At 44.2% G+C, this 24,166-nt stretch overlaps 1 long non-coding RNA gene across 1 annotated transcript in view; it reads left to right on the top strand.

Moving 5' to 3' along the window:
- The first annotated feature begins 1,960 nt into the window (after positions 1–1,960).
- Positions 1,961–24,166, top strand: part of LOC141096892 (uncharacterized) — a 50,165-nt gene continuing 27,959 nt past the window's right edge. The window contains exon 1 of the long non-coding RNA XR_012233806.1: positions 1,961–2,173. This is a non-coding gene — a long non-coding RNA (uncharacterized lncRNA). The remainder of the gene's footprint in view (positions 2,174–24,166) is intronic.

Genomic DNA, 24,166 nt, shown 5'->3' with positions numbered 1-24,166 from the left:
GCTCTACATTGCTCACTAGGTAAGCTCAAACTCTGGACCTAGCAAATGTACAATCTGTTACGTTATTGAAACCATTTTTTGTAGAGTTAGAGCATGTGGGTACATGACTATTTACACAACTGTTTTGTATGGACATGAAATTCCAATCATAGCGCTTCCCTGTCCATGGTTCTGAATAACAAATATAATGATGCACGTTATTATAATTATTTGGTCAATTAAAGAGCATCATCAATATCTTCCCTTCCCATGTAGCCTGTACCTAAGTAATGTCCACATGTAACCAGATTTTACATAGACAATAGAATTATAAACAAGGGTTACAAGGTCTACAATACTCATGCAAAGAATGAGAAGCTGCTGAAATTATAGCATGTTAATTACATGAAATTAATAGAATTAAAAATGCAGAAATCTATAATTGTGTACCAAGACTGAGGTTTTAAAGGCCATTTGTCTGTGGGATCAACCCTCCTAAGCCATCTACATAAGCATGTAAGTCATAGGAAGCCGAATAAAATGGTACCTTGATATCTGCCATCTGATAAATGTTTTTCTTATATGTAAATGAGCTCTTCAAGACCATGGTCGAGACACTAAACAGCATGAGAATCTGCCTCCAAAACTTACTATAAATGAAAGATGGCATTACCAGTGTGATTTATAATGTCTACTCTCTGTTCTCATAATCACACACAGCTGTGCAATGATATCAGAACTAACATAGTACAGCAGAAGTGAAATTTGTCTCATTACAAAAAAATTTTGCAGCTGCAGTCCTCTCACAGTGCTTTAACTTCCATCTCACAGACTGCTAGTGTGAGAGAAGGGCAGTACAGCAGAGCTAACAGCACTAAGAGAAGACAACTGCGAATGTGCTTGCTGTGTTTGCAAACAAACAAAGTTCAACACTACTGTACTGTGTTGGTTATAATCATGGACAGCTCTGCAGGGAAGCTGCACGAACTGTGAGAGGACAAGTGCTGCTGCTGCAAATATTTTTAATGGGACAAGTTTCAACTCTGCTGTACTATGTTGGTTATAATCAGGCACAGCTCTGCAGCAGAACTGACACCAATATGCGAGGATAAGTACGGCTGCAAATGTTTGTAATGAGTCAATTTTCACCTCTGCTGTACTGTGTTAGCTCTGATATCACTGCAGAACTGTATGTGATTTTGAGAGAAAAGTGTCAGTAATTACATGTCTCAAACTGGTTATGACCCCTTTCATTTAAAATAAGTCCCATAGACCATGAGTGTAGCAGATGTCAAGCATGCACACCTACACTCCTTTCTAGACAGGACTGCAGGGCCTTATTTTTGGTGTTCAAAAGTCATGCTTTTGGGATTGCTGAGTTTCCCACTGATCTGACTCCAAGTGATCAACAACGTTGTCACCTATTGAAAGGAGAAGGGATAACTTGTGGTTTTAGGAAGAACCCTTTAATTATCTGAACATCATCTCAACAGTTTTTAACTTAAAATAAAAATGTTTTTTGCCTCTTGTAGCTTTCTTCCAAATTGTAATTGAGAATAGCAGGTCTCTCCTTCATAAAGGCCCAGAAAGGGACCTTTAGTCAATACTGAACCTGACAGGGTAGAACTAATGAATTGGGTACCGCGAATCCACTAAAATAAACAGGTTTACATTTTCAAAGAGAAACTTGAAAATGATTTATTGTAGATTATGCCTTGGTATTGTGTAACTATTTTTCCTGTAGCTTTGCTTCATTTTGCAAGTTTTGACATAGAGTGTGCTTCCTTCATAATAATTTATGAAAGGAATTAGCCAGAGGGGAGATAAAACACCATGGAATATTGCCAGCAACTGCCTGTTGTTGAGAAATGAACCTGTTCTAGTTAAGATATTCACTTGTGCGCGCATGCATTATATGTGCAAGCAGGTGCTTGAGAGCAATACCTGCATTACATTAAAGAAACATCACTTAGAAAGCAGCCAATTTTTATTTTGTCATTCAGCTTTAATATAACTATTCAAAGGAGAAAAAGAGATGCGGCACTCACCCAGTTTGACACCTGGACCTGTTGAAGCGTCTGTGTACGCGAAACGGCTGTTGTCCGTCTTTTCCCCGCATGACTCATGTTACCTGCCCGTCCTTTATTGTGTGACCTTTAATGGTCGAATAAAGAAACACTGCATTGCAAACTGGGTGAGTGCCACATCTCTTTTTCTCCTTTGAATAATTCAACATGTTTTTTCTGATGCAGAGCACCGTTATCCCTAGCAGTGTGTTGCATACTGTGTGCCTGTGATTGATCCTGGACTAGTTGCTGGCAAATCAGTGCCTTGGTGCCATTCATCTGTGTCTTCTTTGAATTTAATATAACTATTTTCTATGCAAAAAATGAGGTAATAATACATAATTGGGAATTCATATCCTATATAAAGTAATACTTGTTAAATATATGATCTTCTACATTTAAAATGTTTATCAGTATCATTATTTTGATTCTGCTGATTTTGGAAACATTTTCTTCGGGTAGTGGTTGTCCTCATAATAAAGTGAAAAATAACACTTCACAAGTAAAGTTAAATATTATGATCTTATGCTCAATACAGTTGTGCTCAAAAGTTTACATACCCCGGCAGAATTTTTGCTGTCTTGGCCTTTTTTCAGAGAATATGAATGATAACACCAAAACTTTTTCTCCACTCATAGTTAGTGATTGGGTGAAGCCATTTATTGTCAAACTACTGTGTTTTCTATTTTTAAATCATAATCACAATCCAAAACATCTAAATGACCCTGATCAAAAGCTCACATACCCCATATCTTAATACCTTGTATTGCCCCCTCTAACATCAATGACAGCTTGAACTCTTTTGTGGTAGTTGTGGGTGAGGTTCTTTATTTTCTCAGATGGTAAAGCTGCCCACTCTTCTTGGCAAAAAGCCTCCAGTTTCTGGTAATTCCTGGGCTGTCTAGCATCAACTGTGCACTTGAAATCTCCCCAGAGTGGCTCAATGATATTGAGGTCAGGAGACTGAGATGGCCGCTCCCCGAACCTTCACTTTGTTCTACTGTAGCCAATGACAGGTCAACTTGGCCTTGTGTTTTGGATTGTTGTCATGTCGGAACATCCAAGCACATTCCATGCGTAGCTTCTGGGCTGATGATTACAAATTTGTTTCCAGTATTTGGAGGCATTCATCTTTCCTTCAACTTTGACCAAGTTTCCTGTGCCTTTGAAGCTCACACATCCTCAATACTTTACAGTAGGAATGGTGTTCCTTTCATCATAGGCCTTGTTGACCTCTCTCCCTATGTAACGTTTATGGTTGTGGCCAAAAAGTTAAATTTTGGTCTCATCACTCCAAATTAGTTTGCTCCAGAAGTTTTGAGGCTTGTCTCTGTGCTGTTTTGCATATTGTAGGGGAGCTACTTTGTGGCATTTGTGCAGTAATAGCTTTCTTCTGGCGACTCGACCATGCAGCCCATTTTTCTTCAAGTGCCTCCTTACTGTGCATCTTGAAAAATCTACACCATTAGTTTTCAGAGAGTCCAGTATTTCAAGTGATGTTATTTGTGGGTTTTTCTTTGCATCCTGAACAATTTTCCTGGCAGTTGTGCACAAAATTTTTGTTGTTCTACCTGACCATGGTTTTGTTTTTACAGAGCCCCTGATTTTCCATTTGTTAATCACACTATGAACGCTGCTAACTGGCATTATCAATTCCTTGGAAAACTTTTTGTATCCCTTTCCTGTTTTATACAGTTCAACTAACTTTTCCCTTAGATTCGTTGATAATTCTTTTGCCTTCCCCATGACTCACAATCCAGAAATGTCAGTGACTGGATGAAAGATACAAGAGTCTGTCTGGATCCCAGAAACTCATTCAGCTTTTGTTCACACACACTGATTACAAGAAAACAGGTCACAGGTAAAGATGTTACCTTTAGTAGCCATTCAAACCCATTTGTGTCAACTTCTGTGCATGTTATAAGGCCAAAATCACCAGGGTATGTTAACTTTTGATCAGGGTCATTTGGATGTTTTGGGTTGTTATCATTGTCACGATAATGTGGAAAATGAGCTATGATTTCCCTTATTAGCACCCCTTCCTGAGTCTTCCATTCTCTACACTTTTTCTAGAACTTTCTGCTACAGTCATAGCTACACAGAGGCAAGCGACCCCCCCTCCTTCCTGCTCAGCCCTGCACACACGCTGCAGCTAAGACCCCCCCTTCCAAGCCTGCAAATTTCATTCACTCACAGTCTGTAACATGAAACTACAGCTCACTCACTCATTCCTGACTCCCTCCTCCCCCCTAAGGAATGTTATTTAGCAGAGAGAATTTTCTTTGTCTGTCCAACATGTGCTCGGAGACTAAAATGGACTGGGTTTAGGATCTAACTATTCGACATAATGCGATGTGAGTTTATGATAGAAATATGACAGATACATATTTGGGACGTGCATCGATAGAGCTTCACTACAGCACCTTGTGCTAAATTCTGGCACCGACAGAACCCGAGAAATGGATTTCTCGTGAACAGAGTGGAAATGCTAGTCCGAGTTTGGAATCATTAGAAAGCTAATTTCAATATAAGATGAATGATGGGTCAGCCGTTATTCTGCTAGGTTCTCAAGCCAAGTAATGATTATTACGAGTTTTCTGACCAAAATATGTACCCTGGCAAAAGGGGAGGGCGGTGGTGACTCAACCCACTTTAGTGATGTCATGACCCAGACGTCTAAGCTACTTTCCCCCAGCCCAACCCAGCCTGTTGCTGCCTGGACGCTGTTGCATCAAGACCCTTTAATGCACTTTGATGTTGACCCCTCCCCCCAGCCTGGTTAGCCTGGATTGATCTAAGTATCATGTGAGTGTTTTCCTTCTTAAACCCTGTTTTGTTTGTAATCCCTTTGTACATACTTTTAATTGTCTCATCTTGTAAAATCTTTTTATACCTTCTGTAAACACTGCCTACCTTCTTGGGAGTAAAATGTAAAATTACTAGTTCATTTCCATGTTCTATACTGAATCTTCACGTACCTAAAGTTAATTATGCTACTAATTTGGGTTGGCTTCGTACCTCTTTAATTAATTCTTATTCATTAAGAAATCGGAAGCTGGTGGCAGCAAAGTGTTTTCTGGGCTAGGTGGGCAAGCTGGCAGTGACAGAAGGGATTTTATAAGCTGATTGTCTGGCTGCGGCCAAAGCCTTTATAATTCTCTCGCTGCAGCATGCCTAATAGCCAGTGCACAACAAGTGGCCCGTCCGGCGACTAATTATCCTATGTGCAGTACCCTGACTGACCTGAGGGTAAGGGGGGGCGCCGGAGAGCTGCAAGTTCCAAAGTGGAACTGAAAAGTGGTATATACATAAATCCCGGCAGTTTGTAACACATTGTTGGCAGCGGTTGGATAACTAAAATAAGCCCCCCCTGCTGTAAATTGATAGGTCAAGACTATCTTGCTGTTTTTCATCACATTGTGAGAGTGGTGGGATAACTAAGATAAGCCCCCCTGCACATGTGATAGCCATGTGCTAGCCAAAGGTCATACCCCCTTTTCGTGACAATCATGATTTAAAAAGAGAAGGCACAGTAGTTTGACAATAAATGGCATTGAAAAAAGATAAAGAAAGCAAAAATTCTGCTGGGGTATATAAACTTTTGAGCACAACTGTACATATTATGACCAAAAATGGAATAAAACAAAAAACGATATGAAGACAGGAACACCCAGCTAAACAAGCGTACCCCAAAGCAATTTCCACCAACTTTCCACCCACTTAAAAATGGCATATATGCTTTCAAAAGTTCCCCTTCACTTGATATTTATATATGTGTATGCACACTGGCAGACAAAGAAAGAAAAGGACCCCTGCCTCTGTGCAAGAACAATATATGGCCCTTTGGAGTCCAATAGCTAATCATAATGCAGTTTCACATGCTTTGAAGGTGGAAATGGGCCCCCTTACCTCATAAGTCCCTGTGCCAGGGGCAGACACTGACAGTTGACAGCTTGGAACACCTGTCAGAAATGGGTCTGGACCCACCTCCTTTTAAGGCGATAAAGCTACAGAATATATACAGTATATGTGTGGCTATTAGAGTTGAGCGATACCGTCCGATACTTCAAAGTATCGTATCGGATGGTATCGGCCGATCTTTAAAAAAAGTATCGGTATCGCCGATTCCGATACCGGAAGTCCCATTCAAGTCTATGGGACTTCCGGTATCGGAATAAGAAAAACCCTTTCCTGCCCTTGTACAGCCTCTCTGGGGTCTGTACGGGCCTTTCGGGGGGCTGTGCCGGCCTGCCAGGGGGTCTGTGCAGGCTCCGGTGGTCTGTGCCGGCCTGCCGGTGGTCTGTGCAGGCTCCGGGGGGCTGTGCCGGCCTGCCGGGGGGCTGTGCCGGCCTGCCGGGGGGCTGTGCAGGCTCCGGGGGGCTGTGCCGGCCTGCCGGGGGGCTGTGCCGGCCTGCCGGTGGTCTGTGCCGGCCTGCCGGTGGTCTGTGCAGGCTCCGGGGGTCTGTGCAGGCATCGTCCGATGGGACTACAAGTCCCATCGGGCGATGCCTGCTACCATGACAGTGATTGACACATTAGCCAATGATGGGACAGTAGTAGTCCCATCATCCGGCTAATGTGTTAAATGTAAAAAAAAAAAAAAAAAAATTACATGCTACATACATACAACATGCATACTACATACATGCTACATTCATACTACATACTACATACATGCTACATTCATACTACATAAATACTACATGCAACATACATACTACATATATACTACATGCATGCTACATACATACTGCATGCTACATACATACCACATATATACTACATACATACTACATGCATGCTACATGCATGCTACATGCTACATACATAACACATATATACTACATGCATGCTACATACATACTACATGCTACATACATACCACATACATACTACATATATACTACATGCATGCTACATACATACTGCATGCTACATGCATGCTACATACATACTACATACATACTACATGCTACATACATACCACATATATACTACATACATACAATACATTCATACAATACATACATAGACATACAGTACATATAACATAGAGTAACATACTTACCAATACTTGTCACATTGTTCCCCGAAGCCATTGTCTTTTCCGGAATAAATATTAACATAACAAACCACAAAAATACTCACCCACGATCCGAAGCAGTCCACGAGTGTGTCCCACGACGATCTTGGGTAGAGAACTGCAGCATCAGCTGTTGCTGCCGTTCTCTACGGGCTGCAGGAATCCAATGACGGAAAGTAGGTATCCTTCCGCACTGTATTCCTCCGCCACTTAAAAAAAAAAAAGTCCCTAGTCTCACTTTATGCCATTGCTGTGTGGGAAATTCCCACGCAGCAATGGCATAAAGTGAGACTAGGGACTTTTTTTTTTTTTAAGTGGCGGAGGAATACAGTGCGGAAGGATACCTACCTTCCGTCATTGGATTCCTACAGCCCGTAGAGAACGGCAGCATCATCTGATGCTGCAGTTCTCTACCCAAGATCGTCGTGGGACACACTCGTGGACTGCTTCGGATCGTGGGTGAGTATTTTTGTGGTTTGTTATGTTAATATTTATTCCGGAAAAGACAATGGCTTCGGGGAACAATGTGACAAGTATTGGTAAGTATGTTACTCTATGTTATATGTACTGTATGTCTATGTATGTATTGTATGAATGTATTGTATGTATGTAGTATATATGTGGTATGTATGTAGTATGTATGTAGTATGTATGTAGCATGCATGTAGCATGTAGTATGTATGTAGCATGCATGTAGTATATATGTAGTATGTATGTAGCATGCATGTAGTATATATGTAGCATGTATGTAGTATGTATGTGGTATGTATGTAGCATATAGTATGTATGTAGCATGCATGTAGTATATATGTAGTATGTATGTAGCATGTAGTATGTATGTAGTATGTATGTGGTATGTATGTAACATGTAGTATGTATGTAGCATGCATGTAGTATATATGTAGTATGTAGTATGTATGTAGTATGTATGTGGTATGTATGTAGCATGTAGTATGTATGTAGCATGCATGTAGCATGCATGTAGTATGTATGTAGCATGCATGTAGTATGTATGTAGTATGTATGTAGTATGTATGTAGTATGTATGTAGCATGCAGTATGTATGTAGCATGTATGTAGTATGTATGTAGTATATATGTAGTATGTATGTAGCATGTAGTATGTATGTAGCATGCATGTAGTATATATGTAGTATGTATGTAGCATGCATGTAGTATGTATGTAGTATGTATGTAGCATGCAGTATGTATGTAGCATGTATGTAGTATGTATGTAGTATATATGTAGTATGTATGTAGCATGTAGTATGTATGTAGCATGCATGTAGTATGTATGTAGCATGTAGTATGTATGTAGCATGCATGTAGTATGTATGTAGCATGTATGTAGTATGTATGTAGTATATATGTAGTATGTATGTAGCATGTAGTATGTATGTAGCATGCATGTAGTATGTATGTAGTATTTTTTTTTTTTTTTTTTTTTTAACATTTAACACATTAGCCGGATGATGGGACTACTACTGTCCCATCATTGGCTAATGTGTCAATCACTGTCATGGTAGCAGGCATCGCCCGATGGGACTTGTAGTCCCATCGGACGATGCTTGCACAGACCCCCGGACATCAGCACAGCCCCCCGGCAGGCCGGCACAGCCCCCCGGCAGGCCGGTACAGACCCCCACAGGGTGCACAGACCACCGGCAGGCCGGCACAGCCCCCCGGCAGGCCGGTACAGACCCCCACAGGGTGCACAGACCACCGGCAGGCCGGCACAGCCCCCCGGCAGGCCGGTACAGACCCCCACAGGGTGCACAGACCACCGGCAGGCCGGCACAGCCCCCCGGCAGGCCGGTACAGACCCCGGGCAGTCCACACAGCCCCCCGGCAGGCCGGCACAGCCCCCCGGCAGGCCGGCAGAGACCCCCGGAAGGCCCGAAATGACGGCGCATCATGATGCGCACACACCGCGCATCATGATGACGTCAGTCTGTCAATCAACTTTGAACTTCCGATTCCGATGCCGAATTCCGATATTGAAAAAATATCGGAAGTCGGTATCGGAATTCCGATACAGCAAGTATCGGCCGATACCCGATACTTGCGGTATCGGAATGCTAACACTAGTGGCTATATATATACACAGTATATACATATATCTTACAGAGTCTCCTTTATTATGTATAATGCCGTCCCTTATTACACAGTGCCCTCTGTTGCTATGTACAGCTTTGTCTCTTACATATCGGATTATTTATAGCGATCTGTCTTTACTATATACCGTCCTCTCTTATTAAATATAAACTAAAATGACAGCTGATGGAGCATGGGAAAGCTTCTTTTCGGAAAGAGGTGGCTATGGACTGGTCCTTTGGTCATTGGCTGCTCCATCAGCAGTCATTTTATATCTAACAAGAGAGTACTATGTAATAAAGGGAGGGCAATGTGATTATCAATAAAGAGAATACGCTATGTAAGGGATGGTACTGTACATAACAGCAGGGGAAGCTATATAATACGGGACAGCACCATACATAACTAGAGAGGATGGTGCGTAATAAGGGATGGTGTTATGCATACTAAAAGTGGAAATAATGTAACTATGGATGGCGCTATATATAATAAGCAAGCAAGTACATTATATACTAAGTGACTGTGATATGCAAAATAAGGCTACATTCCTGTATTCCTCTACAGTGTCATGTGCTACCTGCTTTTACAGACCATTCCTTAAAATCGGATCAGAAGAGCACATTCTCTGACCCTCATGTATCTCATTCTCAGATCCATGATTTTCATAGATGTGTCAATGGACCTATAAACCTCCTACGAGTCCGTGTTCCATCCGATAAAAAAAAATCTGGCAGCACACAGACATATTCCTCATACAGTCCTCTCCCCCACATTCCTCATATTGTCTTCTCCCCACACCTCTCATATTGTCCTCTCACCCACATCCCTCACATCCTTCATATTGTCCTCTCCCCAACATTCCTCATATTGTCCTCCTCAGCACACATCCCTCATATTACCTTCGCCCACACATTGATGATATTGTCATCTGCCCTACATCCCTCATATTGTCCTCTCCCCAAATCTCTCATATTGTCCTCTGCCACACATCTCTCAAATTACCCTCTCCCCCATATCTCTCTTATTGTCCTCTGTCCCGCATTCCTCATATTGTCCTCTCCCTGCCACATCCCTCACATTGTCCTCTCCCTCACATTCATCATATTGTACTCTCCCCCACATCCCTCATATATATTGTCCTCTCTCCCACATTCCTCATACTGTCCTCTCCCTTATATCCCTCATATTGTCTTCTCCCCCACATCTCTTATATTGTCCTCTCCTCCACATCCCTAATATTGTCATCTCCCCCACATCCCTCACATCCCTCATATTGTCCTCTCTCCGACATCGCTCATATTGTCCTCCCTGTCACACATCCCTCATATTACCCTCTCACACACATCAATGATATTGTCCTCTGCCGCACATCCCTCATATTGTCCTCTTCTCATATCCCTCATATTGTCCTCTGCCCCACATCCCTCATATTGTCCTTTTCCCCTCATCCCTCATATTGTCTGTTCCCCCACATCCCTCATATTGTCCTCTCCCCTGTAAGAAAAGTCCTTTCTGAGAGCTGGAAGAGCCGGGAAAATATGTAGACAATCCTCTTATCAAGCTGAGACTGAAGTTTATTCGAACTGCAACAGAACAGTTCATCAAAAGCCAGTGAGAAAAAGCATGCAGGCATGAACAGAAGTCCTAGACAAACAATGTGACGCTGGGACATCTTGCAGGATAGCAGAAGAATGGAGAGGTTATGGCTTGGCAGCAGATTGGCGATGTTGTGGACCCAAACAACAGTAACAGGGGCTTTTTATACATGATTTAGACAAAGAAAGCACATTGTGGCAAAAAGGCGTATACATGATAACATCAGGCTGCAGAAAAATACATATATTCAAAGGACAAGGCATATAATAATTAAGTGTAATGACTTTGAGCCTCTTTTCTCCAATCTCCATTAGAACTTGTAAATCTCCATGTTCCTCTTAGTTACTGTCATTGATGACTGAATACACTTATTTATTACCATATGTTTACCCTTTTTCTATTCTTATTGCCCTGCAGCTGATCCAATCAACCTGTTTGTATGCCAGCTATACGTGCGAAAGGCCATGATCTCATCTTGAGTCTCCAATCTGTCTAATACTTTCAGAAGTACATCTTATTTGCTTTTTAGAAGCAAAGTCAGTTAGTTTATAACTTTGCACAAGATGGCTGCTAGAGCCAACATGGCTGTTCAATACATTAATAGTGACCATTCTCTTACATCCCCCACATCTCTCATATTGTCCACAGCCACGCATTTCTCATATTGTCCTTTCCCCCCATATACCTCATATTGTCCTCTCCCCCCACTTCTCTCATATTTTCCTCTGCCCTGTGTACTGGGAAAAAAACACACTCACCTTTTCGTCTTTTCCCTGCTGCATCACTTTTTTCTTCCTTGACGACAACCTTCTAAATGACACAGGCACATGTGGCATGCTGATGTCATTAAGCCACATGCCTGTGTCAGAGAGAAAGCACCAGGCGGGAAGCTGGGATGAATTCTTGCAGCTACGCTGCCATTTTCTCTTGTAGGCAGCTGAGCTTCAGGATCACTCCCTGCCCGCCGCACATGATGACGGTAATCTGGCCATTGGCCCCCCCCAAGCCTCAGGCACTGAGCAACAGGCCAGATTGACCTCGTTATTACCGACCTGCAAGGGCCTCCTTCCACCTCCTGGCCATGGTGCAGCTACATCGGCTGTATGTCCACCTCTGTGTATGTGTGAATGAGACCGTGTGTGTGTATAGAAAAGATTGAAGGAAAAACAGCACTTCCATAGTCCTTTAAAATGCTTCTTTATTAGAAAATCATGTTAAAAATTACATAATAATATGTAATTTTTTCACAGTGTGTTTACTGTCATATTTCTGAGAGCAAAGCGCCCTAAGGGCTCATGCATATGAGCGTATTTATCGGACATGAACCGAGCTTATAAACTGGACGTGTGCTGTCGTATTGTTTGAGAAATAGAGAAATATTGTACCAGTTTCCTGGATGAAACTTGGATGATTTCTCACCTTCGTCTGTGTCTGTACAGGCCCTTAGTAATAGTGTGCTCAATTCTGACATGAACAAGTTATTTAAAAACACAGAATCCGAACAATCGTAAGCATTCATGGTTTGGTAGTATAAATTGTCGACATATGTGTAATAGGAGATTTCCATTACTGCATTTATTGTGCAACATAAATTAATATTTTATCATATCCTCTAGCTGTTAGTTCCTGTTTAATTGTGTGCGCTTCTTTCATATAGTCATATGAGTTGGATCATACATGTTAGGCTCTATTTACCCATAAGGGATAGATTTTATTGTGAGTGTCAGGTGGAAACTGTTGACATGCAGTTTAGTGTGTGTTCCCTGAAATTTTATTTCTGAAAAGAAAAGTGTGAACTTCGTTACCATAATGAGAGAAGCAATCCAGCTCACTGTTGCATATGTGTGCTATGATCCAGAGCACGGACAGTGTATCCACCACAAATCAGAAGAAAAGAGGAGGTTGTCCAGCACAGTGAGTCTTTTATTCAGTGCTCATACAAACTGGTAACAGGTTAAAATAAGAACATCTATGTATTTCTGGTGCTGTAAGCACCTTTAATAATGATCATGATCACCAGAAACATGTAGATGTTTGCTTTTTAACCTGTCACCAACATGCATGTACACTACATAAAAGAAGACTCTGTCTAACTTTGTTTTGAATATGATCTCCTTGTAAATAAAAGTCAAGATATTCAATCTTTGAAGAAGTGCAACTGTTGGTGAAAAAGATTAATTTCTTTATTGTTCAGGCAGCAAATAAAGTCTGAGCTGGCCGATATGAGACGAATCCACAAAATGAGTATGTCATCTACATATCAGCCATACCAGATCAAATGGTTACAGAAATTATTGCTGACAGAAAAAATATAATGTTCCTCCCACCATCCAACAAAAAGAATTGCTAATTATGGTGAGACGTGTGAACCCATTGGGGCTCCCTCCATCTGTTAAAAGAATTAAGTATTGAACATTAAAAATTATGATGTAAAAGATAATTAGTTGACATTAGTAGGAACTCTTTCAATTTATTGGAGTATGAGCTATAATTATTCAAATAGTGTTGTGCCAATGACAAATCGTGTCGTATGTGGAGCTATGTATTATACAGATCAAAGGCTGGGGGCATGCAGACATGTAGGTTGTACACAGAGTAATTAGCAGGTGGAAAGCCTAATTCATAAAAAACCCAAAACACAATATACAAGTGCTAGTCACTTAATGGCAGATATCATAACAAAAATCCCCACAATTAGTAATAACTGCTGGTGGAATAAGAGATTCTAGCTTAATATAAAAAAATAATAGTTTTTTATTCATAAACAGTAAAACCATAAATAGAAACAACAATGAAGGGAAAAAAAACATGAATATGGACCTCCAAAAAGAGGAAAAGAGACAGTGAGGAGCAATCAAATCAGGACACAGTCACATTATAATAATGCAAAAAAGCAGTTCAATCTTTTGTAAGAAATCAGTATGAAGCTCAACACCATAGAAGGATAATAATGTTGGATATCCGTCTGGGCAAGCAAAAGTGACCTTCTATACCTCCACTGACGTATGGTGTGAGTAGTAAGTTATTTTATAAGTTATAACATTTTCTAACATACTTTGTATATGAAATTCTCACAATGTTCAACATTAAGGATTAGTGAACCCGAGCATGGACGTCTTATTGTTCATCCTGTTTACTGTTGGGTTCAGCAGACTTACAAAGCATTTTAAAAGGCTGTAGTGCAGCCAATCAACAAACTTTTTCGGAGTGGGCACTTCTAGCACCATCAATACTTGGCATAAACACTTGGCATTGCTGTGATTGGCCGGCGCACCATGGCAGAAAAAACAAATAGTAAAAAAAAAGACATGTGGTCCCCCCATTTTTTATAGCCAGCCAAGGTAAAGCAGACAGCTGAGAGCTGATATTAACAGACTGGGAAGGTCCATGGATATTTTGCCCTGCACAGTCTTTAAATAGCAGCCCGTAGCCGCTCCAAAAAAGGAGCATCAATTCGATGCACCAATTCTGGCACTTTGCCTGGTAGTATTTGGGGTTGATGTCAGCTGTGTGATTTCCACTGACATCAATCCCAGAGGTTAGTAATGGGACAGTGTCTCTCAGACACCCTCTGTGAAGAAGCCACACCTTGCCACCCCACCTGATGTTGCTATGACCTCCGAGGGATCACATGGTACACTTTAATCCCTTTAACCAACATGACGATCTACACCCCCTGGGACCAGGTAAGATCACCTTGGCACAGAGCTGCAACCTGATGCACCCACACACCATACAGTGTTTGCAATCAGACTGTCTAGTGCTGAGCTGATCTTAAGACCTCAGCGGGAAAAAGCTACTGTTGATAGTGTCTGGGAGTATGGTTCCCACACTCACACAGGATGGCAGCTGTGGGATCACAGCACATGTGAAGAACCACACCTTGCCACCCTACCTGACATCACTGTTACATTCAAGGGATCACATGGTACTCTCTCCTCACTTGCACCAACCTGACATTCCGCATGCCTTGGGAACATGTACGGTAAGCTTGGAACAGTTTTAACACAGACACCCCCTGTCCACATGGACCCAGGAAGGCACTGGAAGTGAGAGCATGTGATCCATGCAGTGGCTGACATGGTGCCACACTCGCTCACAACCCTCACAGGCTGAGAGGCCCCTTTTGCTAGCCACAGTGAAACAGCACCTGGTCAGCCCAGTATGACTGCCACCAGTTCCTCACTAGAAATAAGTTCAGTCTGTTAACGGGATATATCAGGTCAGAATCCAGTCGCGGCAGCATGGAAAGTTAAGCCGAGAACACAAACACCTGGATTCATGGATCGAGACAAATGAGCAGCCCAAGATTAAATTATAAATTTCATTGCCTTAAGGGCACACTAGACAAAACACTATATGCACAATGGTTATATATATGCAATATTAAGATATTCAAATACAAATAATGGTCGTACAAATTATACAGAATATAAGAGTCAGTTACCAGTCAGATAAAAGGCCTGACTTGTGGGGGAGGGGATGCCACATGGGAGGCTTTATGGTCCCCTCTGCTCCTTGACTTCTCCCCACACGATATGTCCACCTGACCTCCTCAGAAAAAAGCCATAGTCCATGCTTTACACAACCATTTAACCCCTTTTGGTCACTCCTCTCCTGTCACCTGGGCTGAACCTAAATCCTCTCCCCTTCCATCTAGCAGCTTAAAACACCAAAACCTATGATGGGTCCTAATTCCTTAATGGAAAGTCCTAGGGAGGTGGTTTTGATGCCTTCAGATCCATCGGGGCCCCGGCTCCTACTAGCCATTTGATGTATATCCCCACCCTGGGGTGCTAGAACAGACTGAGACCCTGGAAGGCATTCACCACGTTCTGGGGATCTCGGAAATATACACAATGTACAGCTTGGACATATAGTATCTCCATAACTTTTTATGGAATTATGTTTCTAGAATATTCAGGAAGGTTTCTTTGGCAGCTTGACTCAATATTGCAAGCAAGCCTTGGTCCTGAGCTTAGCTGGCTCAAGGTGTGAGATTTGTCACTTACAAACTTTTGACCACCTACTGAGCTAGGTGCTAGATTTCACCTTTAGGCATTAGGAATGCTGGATGACCTGCTGAGCCAGGTTTACTTTCCCTGCTGCACAAAAGGTGAGTATTTTTATAATCCTATGTCAAATATTATTATAATATAAATATTATTATTATAAAAAATATATTGTTCACATCCCCATCACTAAGTGAATAGTTCAAACAACACAGACACACAAGAAAAAAATACTTCATTTGAATAAAGACTCCACTACACTCCCTCATTTATCCCATTTATTATAAAAATAATAATAAAAAATATTAATCCACAGGGTCTGCCGCAATCCTTAATATGGAGGTCCCACATCGATCCCAGTCTTCTTCATCCAGTCTATGGAGCTCCGTTCAGAGAACACAGCTCCAAAAACAGGAGCAGCTGCCACTGCTGGGTATAAAGGTTACCACCAGTCACATTTGTCAGCTGATGAGAGTACTACTCTCATCATCTTAAACCTGCTCTCGCTGACAGCAGTGAGAGCAGGCAAGGCAGATGAAAGTATTCATCAGCTGGTGCATGTGCAATAAATAAATGTAAAAAATGGCATGGATTTCCCTCTGTATTTGATATCCAGTGCAGTTAAAGCTGACAGCTGTGAGCTGCAGCCCCCAGATGTCAGCTTTATATTGGCTGGTTATCAAAAATAGAGAGGTCTCCAAATTGTGTTTTTAAATTATTTAAATAAATAATTTTAAAAATCAGCATAGGGACCCCCATTTTTGACATCCAGCCAAGCTGAAGCACATAGCTGGGGATTGGTATTCTCAGACTGAGAATGGGCCATTGATACTGGCCCTCCCCGTCCTAAGAATAGCCTAGAAAAGGCACATCTATTAGATGCACCAATTCTGGCACTTTGCCTGGCTTTTTCCATTTGCCTTTGTGCAGTGGCAAGTGGGGTAATGTTTGTGGGGTTGATGTTAGCTTTGTAATGGTAGCTGACAGCCAGCCTATAGTTTTGAAATAGAGAGGCATCTATAAGATGCCCCCATTACTATCCCCATAGTCATATTGTTATAAAGACAAAGCCATAATAAAGTCCTTTATTTGAAAAAAAAACTCCCCAACTATTTTACTTATTTATTTACAAAAATTTAAAAAGCAAAGTTATACTCACCTTTCTGCTGATAATCCATCAATGCCCATGTCTCACGGTAAAAGACAAAAAATAAGATACCATATTGCTCATTTGTCTGACAATAATCCATTAATGGTAATGTCCCACAATGATCCAGATTATTGGGAGAGCAGTAACATCAGTGATGCGACTGCTCTTCATGCCAGCCAGAACACACTGAGACAGGAGCGTGATTATGCTCCTGCAGTGTGTATCACTGATGTCACTGATGAACCCCGGTCACCTCACTTACGGCAACGCTATCATTGCGGAAAAATTCTCGCTCAGCGAGCGATGACATCAGTAAAGTGATGAACTCCGGTAACTTTTCTGACATCACCACTACACACTGCAGGAGCATTCTCATGCTCCTTTCTCAGTGTGCTCTGGCTGGCTTGTTGAGCGGTCACATCATGACACAGCTCAACAAACCACCCAGATGTAGCAGAGATGGACATATTCGTGGGCAGGTATGGATTATCTTCTCTTTGGACAGGTGAGGAATATGGTGGGTTATTATTTTTTACTTTACAGTAATAAATGGCTAAAAAAGGAGTGGAGCTTTTATTTCAAATAAAGGACTTTAATCTTGCTGTGTTTTTATTAAAATATGATTATGGGGTTAGTAATGGGGGCGTCTTATAGACACCTTTCCATTACTAACCTGTGGACTTGATGTCAGCTGACATTACAAAGCTGATATCAACCTTACAACTACAACCCTACTGTTACGGTGTTGAGGAGAAATAGAGATGTACCTGAAAGTGGACCCTCTGGGACACGGCTCCAGAGCCCCCCGGGGCGTGTGCCCAGGTGAGGACCACCCCCTCTACAGGGAGTGTTAGGGACAGGCCTCCAGGGGATAGAGCCGCAACAGCCGGAACCAAAGGGACGACTGAGGCAATAGCGGGTAAGAAGGCACTGATACTGGCCCGGAGAGCCGGGGGTGTACAGAACTGGAGGCTGTGAAGGCAAAGAGGCACAATGATGTACAAGGCGTAGGAAGGCTGATAACAGAGACGGATAGGGGGTGAGCAGGAGGCAGGACAGAGGAGGGAAAGCACTAGGAAGGCTGGGAGGGCAGAGTACAGGAGAGGCTGGACAGAGATGAAGCAGGCAGAGGACAAGAGAGAGCCTGAGGAACTAAACTCAGCACGGACAGAGGACAGGAGGGAGCCTGAGAATGCAGTGAACACCAGACAGCGTCACCGCATAAGATAACCAGGCGTCTTACCTGAGCAGGCGCCGAGCATATGTAGTGGTGGGTGCCGCCATGTTGGGAGCGGGGCTTATCGCGTCACATTACCCAGGAGGCCGCGCGCTGTGTGCTCGTACCCGACGCCGAGGGAGCCGGAGGCCGGGCGCGGGGACGCGCCGAGAAGCAAGAGCACGCCAGGCAGAGCACGCAGAGAAGTGAGCAAGAGCAGGAGCCGTGACAGTACCCCCCTCTTTACGCTCCCTCCTCCTAACGTTGGAGAGAAACCGTCTCATGATGCGGGGAGCATCAATATTCTCTTGGGGTTCCCATGATCTCTCCTCGGGACTAAAGCCCTTCCAATCAATCAAAAACAGAGTCTTTCCTTTAACAGTCTTCATAGCCAAAATATCCCGTACCTCAAAGGTGTTACCCGAGCTATATGGTTGGGAGGTTTGAGAAGGTGCCGAATGAAAGTGGTTAAACATGGCTGGTTTAAGGAGAGATACATGGAAAGTGTTGGGAATCTTTAGTGAGGCGGGTAATCTCAACTTGTAGGCCACGTTGTTGATCCGGCTTAAGATCTCAAAGGGACCAATGTAACATGGCCCTAACTTGTAAGAGTGGATTTTCAACTTGATATGTCGGGAAGCTAACCAAGCCTTATCCCCAGGGCGATACGGGGGAACGTCTAGCCGTCTCTTGTCGGCATAGCACTTCATTCTGAGGCTGGCATTCTCAAGAGCCATTTTGGTCTCTCTCCAAATCTGAGAGAAGTCCACAGACAAGGAATCTGCTGCCGGCACACCCGAGGTGGGGGACACGGGAAGAGGAATGCCGGGGTGTTGACCAAAAACCACAAAAAAGGGAGATTTGGAGGAGGCTTCACTTGGATGATTGTTGTAGGCGAATTCCACCCAAGGAAGGAGAGAGACCCAGTCGTCTTGTTGAGCATTAGAAAAATGCCGAAGGTAAGATGTTAACGCTTGGTTGACTCGCTCGACTTGACCGTTCGACTGAGGGTGATAGGCTGAGGAGAAATCCAACGTTATCTTCAGTAATCTGCAGAGAGCTCACCAAAAACGGGAGGTAAACTGGACTCCTCGATCCGAGACAATATGTTGAGGGAAACCATGGAGGCGAAAAATGTGAAGCAAAAAGATCTTTGCCAACTCAGGAGCGGTAGGTAGACCAGGCAGAGCGATGAAGTGGGCCATTTTGGAAAATCGATACACGACCACCAAAATCACAGTACATCTGGACGAAGGAGGCAAGTCAGTGACAAAATCCATGGCAATATGAGTCCATGGTTTTGCAGGTACAGGTAACGGGTGCAGGAGTCCCGCAGGAGCATGCCGGGGAGCCTTGTTCCGGGCGCAAGAAGGGCAGGAGACGATGAAGTCTTGGACATCCTTGCGAAGCGAAGGCCACCAGTAATGGCGGGAGACCAGCGAGAGAGTCTTGTTAACTCCGGCATGTCCAGAGAATCGTGAAGAGTGACTCCAGCGTAGAACTTTTAATCTATCTCCACTCCGAAAAAAGGTTTTACCAGATGGTGGGGAGACCAGGCTTACTGGAGCCACGGTAAGGATCTTGGTAGGGTCAATGAGATGGATAGGACCCTCCTCCTTGTCAACAGACAGGAAGGACCGTGAAAGAGCATCCGCCTTGATGTTCTTTTCCCCGGGTCGGAAATGGAGTTCGAAGTCAAATCTTTCGAAAAACAGTGACCATCTGGCCTGTCGAGGGTTGAGCCTCTGGGCAGACTGAAGATAGGCCAAATTCTTGTGATCCGTGAAAATGATGAATGGATGGAGAGCACCCTCGAGAAGATGGCGCCATTCCTCAAGAGCCATCTTTATGGCCAAAAGTTCTCTATCTCCCACGGCATAATTACGTTCGGGAGCGGAGAAAGCCTTAGAAAATAATCCGCAGGTAAGTGTGCGGCCCGAGGAGGATTTTTGCAGGAGAACTGCTCCAGCTCCCACCGAGGATGCTTCAACCTCGAGGATGTATGGCCTGCTGGCATCTGGGCGATGAAGTACAGGAGACTTAGCGAATTCTTGCTTCAGGGTGTTGAAGGCAGCCTCTGCTTCAGAGGGCCAATGATTGGGATCAGCCCCTTTACAGACAAGAGCCGAGATGGGTTTAGACAAAGAAGAGAAATGAGGGATAAATTGTCTATAATAATTGGCAAAACCCAAAAACCGCTGAATTGCCTTGACTCCGAGGGGACGTGGCCAATTGAGAACTGCCGAGACTTTCTCAGGATCCATCTCTAATCCTGAGTTAGAAACGATGAAACCAAGAAAAGGCAATGAAGTTTGCTCAAAGAGGCATTCCTCCAGCTTGGCAGAAAGGTGGTTTTCTCTGAGACGTAGAAGGACTTGGCGGACATCTCGGCGATGTGTGGCCAAATCAGGAGAGAAGACCAAGATGTCGTCTAGGTAGACCACGACACAAGAGTAGAGGAGATCTCGAAAGACGTCATTAACGAGTTCTTGGAATACTGCAGGTGCGTTGCATAGCCCAAGGGGCATAACCAAATACTTGTAGTGTCCATCTCGCGTGTTAAACGCCGTCTTCCACTCGTCCCCGGAGCGTATGCGAACCAGATTATAGGCCCCTCATAGTTCAAGCTTGGTGAACACACGCGCCCTCTTCAAACGGTCAAAAAGTTCAGAGATGAGTGGTAGTGGATATTTATTCTTCACTGTGATACGATTCAAGCCACGATAGTCGATGCACGGGCGCATGGACCCATCTTTCTTTTTTACGAAAAAGAAGCCTGCTCCTGCAGGGGACGAAGATTTCCGAATGAAGCCTTTGGCCAAGTTGTCCTGGATGTATTCTGACATGGCTTGGGTCTCTGCCGGAGAGAGAGGATAAATCCTACCACGAGGCGGAATGGTACCAGGAACGAGCTCGATGGGGCAGTCGTAGGGACGGGGCGGAGGAAGAGTCTCAGCCTCTTTTTTGTCAAAAACACCCAAAAAAACATGGTAGACCGGCGGCAATCCAAGGGGAACAAGGGAAGGTCGAGGGACACCTATGGGATGCACTGACAGCAGACACCGAGCCTGACAAGACTCCCCCCCAGTGCAAGACGTTGCCACTATGCCAATCAAAGGTGGGCTCGTGGAGCCACAGCCAAGGAAGGCTAAGCAGGATAGGGTGAGAAATACCTGCTAAAGCGTAAAACGTAATCCTCTCCTTGTGCAGCGCCCCTACCTGTAACTCCACTTCATGAGTAACCAAAGTAAAAGTCTCTAGCAGGGGTCGACCGTCTACGGAGGCGAGAACTTGCAGTTTTTGCAAGGCCCTCACGGGAACAGAAAGCTTATTAACCTCCTCTAGCCTAATAAAATTCCCGGCGGCACCTGAGTCCACATAGGCTTCCAGAGAAGCCCGCTTCCCACCAACATGCAAGAGGACAGACAAAGTGAGAGGGAGAGAGGTATCATGTACACCTAGGGAGGCCTCTCTTACCTGGCCTAGGCGGAGAAGTTTTCCAGACGTTCCGGACAAGTTTGGATGAGATAGGAACCGCTACCGCAGTGGAAGCACTGACCGTGAAGGCTCCTCTCCCTACGACGCTGGTCAGAGAGCTTCAGGCGATCCACCTGCATAGGTTCGGGTGTCGGTGGTGAAGGGAGACTCCTAGGTCGAGGACTGGGTGGCCTGCAGACAGAAGAAAATGGGCGAGAGACCCTTCTCTCTCTGGCACGCTCTTGAAAACGGAGGTCAATTTGAGTAACTAAAGAGATCAAATCCTCGAGAGCTGCTAGGGTGTCACGGCCAGTGAGCTCATCCTTTATACAACCTGAGAGACCTCACCAGAAAGCGCCCACCAAGGCCTCATTATTCCAACCCAAGTCTGAGGAGAGAGTCCTAAACTGGATAGCATACTGGCCCACTGTTAAAGAACCCTGACATAAGTTAAACAAAGCCTCGGTTGTGGAAGCTAAACGACCCGGTTCTTCAAAAACTCAACAAAACGTATCCAGAAAAACAGAAAGCTGAGTCACTACTGGGTCATCCCGTTCCCAGAGCGGATTGACCCAAGCCAAAGCGTCCCCCTCTAGATGAGAAATGATGAAGGCCACTTTGGCTCGGTCTGTGGGGTACTGCTGGGGCAGCAATTCAAAATGGAGACGGCACTGATTTAAAAAACTCCGGCATAATTTGGCGTCTCCGCTATATCGGGGTGGCTTGGCCAACCGCGGAGGAGGATGGGAACCCGCGGCTGGAGGAGCAGACGTGGCCGAGTGCAAAGCGAGCAACCGACCATCCACCGAAGCCATATAGCTGAGAATATGAGACTGGGTGTCTCGCTGCTGCGCCAATTCCTGTTGCAAGCCGACCAACTGGGCGGCATTTCCAGGGTCAGAGGACTGGAGGGCAGAAAGACGCGAGTCCATAGTTTTCATGAAGGACATCATGCGCGTCTGATTCTCCCGAAGGAAAACTAACTCTTTCTGAGCATACGTGGCTCCAGCGGGGTCTATGGCCTGGTTATGCTGTTACGGTGTTGAGGAGAAATAGAGATGTACCTGAAAGTGGACCCTCTGGGTCACTGCTCCAGAGCCCTCGGGGGCGAGTGCCCAGGTGAGGACCACCCCCTATACAGGGAGTGTTAGGGACAGGCCTCCAGGGGATAGAGCCACAACAGCCGGAACCAAAGGGACGATTGAGGCAATAGCGGGTAAGAAGGCACAGAAGAGAACAATGAACTGAGGAGCAGCAACGCAGAGTCCAAGCGGGATACTGGCCCGGAGAGCCGGGGGTGTACAGAACTGGAGGCTGTGAAGGCAAAGAGGCACAATGATGTACAAGGCGTAGGAAGACTGATAACAGAGACGGATAGCGGGTGACCAGGAGGCAGGACAGAGGAGGGAAAGCACTAGGAAGTCTGGGAGGGCAGAGTACAGGAGAGGCTGGACGGAGATGAAGCAGGCAGAGGACAAGAGAGAGCCTGAGGAACTAAACTCAGCATGGACAGAGGACAGGAGGGGGCCTGAGAATGCAGTGAACACCAGACAGCATCACCGCATAAGATGTGAAACCAGCCTTAGAATACCAGCCCCCAGTTGTCTGCTTTATCTTGGCTGATTGTCAAAAATGGAATTGGTGCCACGTCATTTTTTAAAATGATTTAGTTAAATAATTAAAAATATGGCATAAGGGCAACTCTATCTTTGATAATCAGCCAAAATAAAGCTGATAGCTGGGTGTTGCAGCATGCAGCTGTCAGCTTTACCTGCGCTGGTTATCAAAAATAGAGGGAAACCCATGCCATTTTATTATTTATTTATATTTTGCACAGGCGCTGGCTGATGAATTCTCTCATCAGCCTCGCTTGCTATCTTTGCTATCAGTGAAAGCATGTGTAGGTTGATGAGAGTAATATTCTCATCAACTGACGCCTGTGACCGGCGGTAACCATTTTACAAGCTGTCAACTGTATGAGAACCGCAGAGCTTTGACTGGCGGTAACAAACTTACTGCCGATCAGAGCCACCGGTGTCTCACTCGCTGTCACATAGATGACAGCATTTAAATATCTATTGTTCGTGCTGCCGAACCTTAACAGTAACACAGACTTCCTGGAGAAGTTTGTGTTCAGGGTCCATGCATGGACACTAGGTGTTTGGTAAGGACCCCAAACGTTACTATTTGAGTTCGCCCATCACTACTCATCAGTCCCGTATTGGAGCTGCGTATCGTGAGAACCGACCACTATGAACTGAGGTGACTTTACATGACTTTTGATCTCCATGAGGTCACTCATCCTCATTTTCATAACATTTTACTAGGCATTGCTCCAACTAGCCAGTTTCCTACTCCACACTGATGAGGGGCAATACCCCGAAACAGCTGTCTGTGGATGGATACCATGTTTTGGCATAGGTGGTTTCCTTCATTGCTGATTGATTTACATGTTTTTGCATATTTCCCATAAGGGATGGGGGCATTGCTCTAG

Source organism: Dendrobates tinctorius, unplaced genomic scaffold, assembly GCF_039654945.1.
Source record: "Dendrobates tinctorius isolate UK_male_01 unplaced genomic scaffold, ASM3965494v1 ptg000081l, whole genome shotgun sequence".
Taxonomy (NCBI): Eukaryota; Metazoa; Chordata; class Amphibia; order Anura; family Dendrobatidae; genus Dendrobates; species Dendrobates tinctorius.
The sequence above is the reverse complement of the archived record's forward strand: the minus strand, read 5'-3'. Positions and strand labels throughout refer to the sequence as shown.